Source organism: Rissa tridactyla, chromosome 4, assembly GCF_028500815.1.
Source record: "Rissa tridactyla isolate bRisTri1 chromosome 4, bRisTri1.patW.cur.20221130, whole genome shotgun sequence".
Lineage (NCBI taxonomy): Eukaryota > Metazoa > Chordata > Aves > Charadriiformes > Laridae > Rissa > Rissa tridactyla.
Genome location: NC_071469.1, coordinates 71,564,726 through 71,573,706, shown reverse-complemented (window position 1 = coordinate 71,573,706; position 8,981 = coordinate 71,564,726).

Sequence of the window (8,981 nt, the reverse complement as noted above, 5' to 3'; positions counted from 1 at the left end):
CGGTGTGGTATAAAGAAGGGGAAACTGGAAAAAGAAAAATGGACCCCATAAGCGTTCACATAATAGATCCACATCGTTCGATTAGAATCAAGCAATACCCTATACCCATGGAGGGTCGAAAAGGATTAAAACCTGTAGTTGACAGACTTTTGGAAAAAGGAACCTTGGAACCATGTATATCACCTCATAATACACCCATCCTCCCTGTAAAGAAACTGGACGGGTCATACAGAATAGTACAGGATTTAAGAGCTGTAAATCAGCGAACGATTACTAAATTCCCTGTAGTGGCAAATCCCTATACTTTATTAAGTGATATTTCTCCCAGACATACTTGGTATAATGTGATAGATTTGAAAGATGCTTTGTGGGCCTGTCCTCTGGACGAGGGATCTAGAGATTATTTTGCTTTCGAGTGGGAGGACCCCGAAACGGGACGGAAACAGCAATTAAGATGGACGGTATTACCACAGGGGTTTACGGAGTCACCAAATTTATTTGGGCAAACTTTAGAGAAAATCTTACAGGATTTTACATTACCCCAGGAGATAAAATTATTGCAATATGTAGATGATTTATTAGTAGCAGGAGAAAATGAAGAGGGGACCCGAGAAGCTACTATTAAATTGTTAAATTTTCTAGGGGAGAAGGGATTGAAAGTGTCCCGATCAAAACTACAGTTTGTAGAACAGGAAGTAAAATACTTAGGACATTGGCTAAGTAAGGGAAAGAAGAAACTAGATTCTGATAGGATATCTGGGATTCTATCTTTAAGACCCCCACAAACTAAAAAGGAGGTTCGGCAAATATTGGGATTATTAGGATATTGTAGATCATGGCTTGAAAATTATAGTGACAAGGTAAAATTTCTATATGAAGAATTAACTAGTAACCAACTTAAGTGGTTTACAGAAGATGACCAAAAATTCGAGGAAATAAAAAAGGCATTAATACAAGCACCTGTATTGAGCCTCCCAGATTTAGAAAAACCTTTCCATCTTTTTGTGAATACATCAAATCAGACAGCATATGGAGTTCTTACTCAAGACTGGGCAGGAATAAAAAAACCTGTGGGGTACTGTTCTAAATTACTTGATCCAGTAAGTAGAGGATGGCCTGCTTGTCTCCAAGCTTTGGTAGCTGCCGCCTTATTAATAGAGGAAGTTCGGAAAATTACCTTTAGTGCTCCTTTAAAAGTGTATACCCCACACAATGTCAGGAGTGTTTTACAACAAAAGGCAGAAAAATGGTTAACGGACAGCCGGATCTTGAAATATGAAGCAATATTAATAGACTCCCCCGATTTAGAACTGAGGGTGACTTCTCCTCAGAGTCCAGCACAGTTTTTGTTTGGAGAGCCATCAAAGGAAGTACAACATAATTGTTTAGAGGTAATTGAGACCCAGACTAAGGTGAGGCCAGACTTAAGAGATACTGAGTTAGAAAATGCAGAAGTGCTATTTGTAGATGGCTCCTCCTGTGTGGTGGAAGGGAGGAGAAAATCAGGATATGCCATAATTAATAAAAATTTAGAATTTATAGAATCAGGACCTCTGAGTCCATCATGGTCAGCTCAAGCTTGTGAGCTGTATGCCCTTTGTAGAGCCCTGGAATTATTACAAGGAAAAAGCGGGACCATATTTACGGATTCTAAATATGCGTATGGAGTAGTCCACACTTTTGGAAAAATTTGTGAGGAAAGAGGTTTAATTAATACCCAAGGAAGGAATCTAATACATCAAGAACTAATAGTGAAAATTTTAAAGGCGTTAAGAAAACCAAAGGAGATAGCAGTGATACATGTGAGAGGACACCAAAAGGGATTAGATTATCAAACCAGAGGGAATAACCTAGCCGATAGGCCCAGGAAGCAGCCCTGAGGACTCAGGTCACTAAAATTAATGTAGTACAAGTACAAGGAGACATTAGTGAAAAAGAACTAGAGGAGAAAGAAAAGAAATTTACCCCTGAGGAACAGGCAAAATTAGAGAAAATAGGAGCTAAGTCAGAACAGGGAAAACAGATGCTGCCCGACAGGCGAGAGATGTTGCCAAAAGCTTATGCCAGGCAAATATTAGAACGATTACACACACAAACACATTGGGGTACAAAGGCGATAAGTGATCATTTCCTTAAACAATTTGGCTGTATTGGGATTTTTGAAATAGCAAAGAAAATCACGCGAGGATGTTTAACTTGTCAAAAAGTAAACAAGGAAGTGTTTCGACAAGCATCCACGAGAGGAAGGAAAACAGCTTATAGACCTTTTGAAAGAATACAAGTCGATTTTACTGAATTGCCTAACGTAGGGAGAATAAAATATTTACTAGTGATAGTAGATCATTTAACACAATGGGTAGAAGCTTACCCTGTAGCACGAGCTACGGCACAGATGGTAGTAAAAATCTTATTAGAACACTTAATACCTAGATATGGGATAATCCAGTATATTGATTCTGATCAGGGCACACATTTTACTTCTAAAATAATAAAATTATTATGTCAATCATTAGGTATTCAATGGGAATACCACACTCCGTGGCACCCACAAAGCTCAGGGAAAGTAGAAAGAATGAATCAAACAATAAAACAGCAATTGGCTAAATTAATGATTGAGACACAGATGTCCTGGACGAAATGCCTACCATTGGCACTATTAAACATAAGAACTAAGCCACACAGTGAGACTGGATTATCGCCATATGAAATGTTATATGGAATGCCTTACTCCCAAGGGATGCCCCTGGGGAATAATGTAGTTGAAGATTATAGTATCCAAAAATATATAATATCCATTGGAAAAAGGTTAAAAGAACTACGAGAGATTGGGATGATGGCTCAAACACCACCATTAGGATTTGCAATTCATCAATTAAAACCGGGAGATAAGGTTCTGATAAAAACATGGAAAGAAGAAACCTTATCTCCCCTCTGGGAAGGGCCTTTTCTTGTTTTATTAACTACAGAAACGGCTGTGAGAACTGCTGAAAAAGGATGGACACATATGTCGCGAGTGGAAGGTCCAGTGAAGGAGTGGAGAGTCACATCTGAGCCTGGAGAAGCCAAGCTAACCATCAGAGGAACTTAAAGAGACCTTCATCAAGAAGCATAAGCTAAGTTGCTGTGGGAATTTCATTGTAACTACTGCTGTAGAATTAGTGGACAGGGATAAATACCTATTAGGAAAGGTAATTTAGTCCATTGTGTAAACGGTGTTGTTTATTTTTAAGGGCAAAGTGTTCTACATGTTTTAAAATATATCATTTTCCAAAAAAGAAGTCAAGGATCTAGGAAACAGTTTAGAATTTTTGTGCATTCGCTGTGGGGCCACCACTCCCCTATATAACATACCATGGGTTAGGCTTTATTGTTGTCAATTTAATCAAAGAGTGTTTCTTGATTGAAGGTTACCCCTTAAAAGATTAAGGAAGAGGGCAAGACCGGAGGGGAACGAGTGGTGCGGCTTGAAAGGTCTGCCAAGGGCTGCAACCCCTTCGGGCTGTGACCGCCGATCACTATGGCCCTGACCGGACCTCTTCTGGTCCTATTTGGGGTAAGCTCCTTGACTCTGGTTATGGCAAACAACTGCAGCCAGTGCGTAGGAACTACTAGGAGGGGACGGGTAAGTTCCCAGACTTTGGTTTATAATATTGAAATAAAAGAAAGAATAAGGGAATCGGGACAGCACAGACTACTATTTAACTCATTTTATCATGAAATAGAAACAGGAGTGGAATATGAAATTCCCACAGTTGCTAAAAATCTATTTGTAAATCTTGCTGAAAACATTGCTAAGTCATTAAATGTAACTAATTGTTATGTTTGTGGTGGAACAAACCAAGGTGAACGATGGCCATGGGAGGCTATGGAGAGCAATATTAGTAATCCTCAAATATGGAAAACAATGCGAGACAAAATACCAAGATCAGAACTGCTTTGTATCAAAATCGCTTAGCCTTGGATTATTTGCTAGCACAAGAGGGAGGTGTTTGTGGGAAGTTTAACCTTAGTAATTGTTGTTTAGAAATTGATGATGAAGGGGAAGCTGTAAATGAACTTGTAAAAGAAATGAAGAAAATTGCACATGTCCCAGTTCAGACTTGGACTGGAGTCGACCTAGAAGGATTCTGGGAAAACTTTATGGGAGGTGATTGGCTTACTAAAATCGGGATTGTTATACTGGGGGCATTTGCAGGATTGTTAATAATTTCATGTTTTATACCTTGTTTTATTAGACTAATACACTCAGTTATACAAGGAATGCAGATAGCTACAGTACCTGTTGATTCAGAACCAGGGAAAGAGAAAACTCTTTCCCTGATGATACTAAAGACAAAAGAAGATTCGAAACTAATACCCATTCGGCAAGTACAAAAACACGAATCAATGCCATAGAAAAAGAAAATGGGGGATTGTGAAATGTGCTTAACTGATCCGTGTCAGTGTGGACAGTGTTAGGGCCACAGGGTGAAGTGTGACCTTTGATTGTTTTGTCTGTATGGCCGCAGACGAGACGGTGTGTCTATCACAGACAAGACGGTGTGTCTATCGTGTCTGTGTTTTGCAGGAGCCACCTGGCGAACATTCTAGAATACCAACTTAAACCGGTCCTGTTGTTATCTGCATAGTGACCTGTAAGAGGGGGGATACACCCATTTTTGGCAAGGGTCAACCATTTTAGAGGCAGTTATGAATATGTATTAGTATAGGAGATATAAACCAAAAATGGGGTCTGTAAGGTGTGTGTGTCTTGGTTGGGCAGAGACCCCTGGCACACCCAGTGCTGTTTGCTTGCCTTTGTTCCTTTAATAAATTATAAATTCTAATTGGAATCCTGTTTGCGATTAAATCATTTATCACACGTCCCAACACAGATCAGCTCCTCCTGCCCCGAGGAAACGGCTCTGCTCCGTTGCCTTTCAGCCACGGCCCAGGGCCGCGGTGGCCACGGGGGCGGGGGGAGGGGTGGGGGGCGGCAGGCAGTTGCCTGGGGCCCTGGGGGTGGCAGCAAAGGCAGCCAGTGCCAACCTGCTGCGGCTGCTGAGATGGTGATGGAGTAGGTAAAAGTAAGATGTTGCAGAGAAGGGATTCAGCTGTTCGAGCTCTGTTTACTTGGTCTTTTCAGGTGTCGTCCCCCCCTCCCCTTCTCAGTGCGACTCTGGGCTGGGACGCAGCACCAGTGCCCCGAGCGACGCTGCGCGTTCCCATGGTTGGGTACAGGACGAGGGCTGGGGGCTCTGCCCAGCTCAACCTGGGGATGTCTTTCACCGCTGCCCCTCCGCGGAGCCCCGCTCTGCCCAAACGCCCCTCCAAAGACCACTCTGCTCAGGAGCGTCTCGGGCAGCCCCAGCGCTGCCCAGCCGGGAGGTCGCACGGGATTCGGATACGGGGTTAACGCGCGGCCCCAGTCCCATCTGGCAGCAGGTTATCGGCTGGAAGCCACTTGGTCTCCTCTTGCTCAAAACCTTAAATCTCAGCCAGACGAGGTTCCCGGGGAGGGGGCAGGGGGGTGCATCCTCAGCTCTTTGCTTGCCCCCACCTTGTGCAAGGCCAGGAGCCGGGTTTGGATGTGGCCAAAGCATTGCCCTACGTGGCACCTCCAGCCCCCAGCACACCGCGGGCAGGCTCAGCTCTCCCACAGACCCCTGCATCCCCGAAGCAGGACTGGGTGGCTGTAAAACACCCCCCAGGAGGCCTGATGGCCAGAAACCAATTAAGAAATTGCCTTTTGCTTCCCACTGGGTATAAGGGATTAAGGAGCTGCGAATGACCCAGGAACGGCAGGAGCTGCAAATGACCCAGGAACCAGCAGCACTGTGCAGCACAGGGACATTTCCACCCATCCTTTGGGACCTTCAGAGGTCCTAAAGAAGCCCGGGGCCAGTGTACACTGCTGAGCCCAAACAATCCCTGAGAAAGCCCACCGGGGCTGGGGCAAGCCCCCCGCGACTGGCGAGGTCTCCTCCTCCCTCGACATAAGCTTGCGCAGCTGTAAAAGCCTGGAGTTTAAGCCTGTCCTTGGCCCGGGAAGGAAAGCAGAGAGCTGGGGCCGTTCCTCCAGCACATCCAAACAAGAAAGAGGCAGAAACACTTGTGGGTCCCCAAAAAAACTAGTTGCTGGACGAAACGGGAATAAGCAGCCAGGATTTGCCCGCAGTGGCGCCTGCCGCAATACCCTGTGTTGCAGACACTGTTCATTGTGGCAGCTCCACGGGGCTCATGCAAAGGGCCCCAGACTCTGAGAAGAAGACGCGGGGCGCAGACCCGCCATCCCCATTTGGAGCAGGGACCACCACGGCCTTTCCCTCCCCTCCAGTATCAGCTCAACCCCCTCCACGTTACCCTGCTCCATTGCCCTTGCAGCATCACGGACCCGCTCCGTCGCTCCCCCGGCACAGACCCATGCCCCTGCTGCGGTTCAGCCTCCAGCTCCATCGTGGAGCACCAAACTTCCCAGCCATATGCGGAAGTGGCCCTGCAGAAACCCCAGCGACGTCCCTCGCCTCCATCGCTGCCACTTACCCCGGCTCGCTCACCGCCGCCTCCCCGGGAAGCCACCCCCAGGATGCATGGGCTCCCTTGGCCACCACAGCTCGCCACTGACACCCCACACCCATCCCAATCCGCTCAGAGCTCTGCGAGGATTAGCCCAGCCCTGCCTGCAGATGGGATTACCAGCACCCAGCTGTCCTGAACGCCCCGGCTCTCAGCAGCCAGCCTGGTTTTGGTGCAGGATAACGCAAAGAAAACCCCAACATCAAGCAGGTTTGAGCATCCTCAAAATGCCTGCAGCCACCAAAGCTACTCACCGGCCCGGCACGAGCCCAGCAGCGCTGCGTGGAGGGCTGATGTCTCACCCAGGCGCAGGGACGTGCAGATGAGCAGCAACGGGGCTGCTGAAACCCCGTGGGGCGGCACACGGGTGCTGTGCTGAGGGTGCCGCGCCCGAGGATGTGGTTCTGTCCCAACCCTGGAGGATCTGGGGCAGAAGGCAGCAAATCTGTGCTGGGCTGAGCTAAGCCTCCCCTTGCTGAGCCTGCCAATTGCTGCCTGATCCGTTTACCTCTGGCCCTGGGTGACTGCCAGCCTTTCCCATCGTCCCTAATCTCAGCCGCGATCACACCCGGGGATGCTGGTACCGGCACGGCTTCGCTGTGTGACGTCTGGCCTCGGTTTCTGTCTCTCCCCAGAGTGGCACCCCAGCCCCCTGGCCTGATTCCTCCTTCCCTGGCCCTGCGGGTGTCCCCAGCCTGGTGAGCAACGGGTACCCACCTTGCCTGGCCCCAGCGCAGGACCTCTGCAGCTTTGGTTCACGGACAGGGAAACTGAGGCACAGAGCAGCAGTCTACCAAATCACACCCTGTTCCCCACCCGCTGGGCCCGGGGAAGCTGACCAAAAGGCATCCTTGTATTTCTAAGATACTGTTCACTCTGAAGCAGAGTGATGACCACTTAGACCTCAGCATTAGCCACTAATTTTAATGGCAGAAACATGAATCAAAAGTGCTTGCCACACTCTCCCAGCCCTCGTGGCTACCAAAGCCATTACCCAGCCTCAGCTCTTCTCACTTTGCTCCCCGTGACTCCGGCTGGCAAAATTGTCCCTGCCCCAGCAGGAATCGGCAGCAAAGCCTCCATGGTGACAGGAGAGGACTCAGGGCTCCCAGCCCAGGCCAGGCAGCCCTGGCTGGTGGTGCTAAGGGGCGAGAGAGGCAAGCTGCATCCCTGATGTGCCAAAGCCCCGTACACATGTGCCATCATCACGTGGAGAAGACGGGCCACCGCTGCTTCTCCCCTGGCCCAGCCTGCCCCGGGAAGCAGGATGAGTCTGGAGATGGCCACCACCTGGATGCTGCCTCCATCACCAGCCTGCAGGGGCTGGGGGTGCTGAGTGCTGGGGCAGGAGATGCTGAAGCACCCCAAAAAAAAAATAAAAAAAAATCGCCTCAGTTTAATCCGTTGGCAACTTCAGCGCGTCTCTACACTGGGGGCAAATCCTCTGCTCCCCGCTGTGGGACGGACGCTGACCCCTGCGCCAGGGCTGGGGGTGGCGGGGGAGCCTTGGCTCTGAGAGCAGGGTGTGAGGGCTGCTGCATAATGCCTTGGAAACCCTGGATCGCCAGGAAAAACCTCCCCCGCAGAGGGAGTAAGCCGTGGTGGGCCCCAGAGCTCCATGTGCAAGCTCCTGAAGAGCAGCGGTGGCTCCCGGACAGGCAGGGCGTTAAATCGACCTGCTGCCCCTGCCGTGATATCAGCGGTGGAAGTGGCAGACACCCAAATTCTGCGCTGCACCCCTGGGGCACAGCCTGGCCCAGGTCCCACCTCGCAGGTCCCACCTGAGAAGACAACGTTGCCTGAAAGAGCAGCGCGATGCAGGGACAGCTTCAAGCAGACTTTTGCACGCTCAGGCCCCTGAAATCCTTCAGCGAGGGGTTCAGAAAAAGCAACACCTGCTGATGGCTAAACCTGCATCTCCTCCAAGGACGCTCTAGCGACCCTTTGCCTCCGAGCCAGACCTGCTCAATAACTCTTAGACTTATTTCTGCAAGCGAATGCCCAGGAGGAACCCAGGGGAGGAAGGGGAAGATTCCGCTCTACGCCTGGACGATGCTACCAGCGCTCCTGGCACATGTGCTGGAGAACTACTTTCCATCCGCTTTCGCTGGCCTTGAATTTCTGTCCTTAGCTTTTACATTTGTGGGGTAAGGCAGGAGGGATCGTTGATGGTACCTGCATGGAAAACAGCTGCCAAGTAGGTAAGGTCTTCTGTAAAAGCAACCAGACCTTAGGGCCTCTTAATGAGGTGCTGAGAGGACGCTGCTCCCACCAACCGCTCCTGGTCTCCCCCCAGCCAGAACTGAGGGCTCTGGCACATGCAAAAATTACGCAGCTTTGCTGTGCTGCAGGGAAATCAAAGGCGAGAAAGTAAAAGCCGTGCAAACGGTGGTGCCGATGCAGTTTGCTTGCCTGCCCTGAGGATA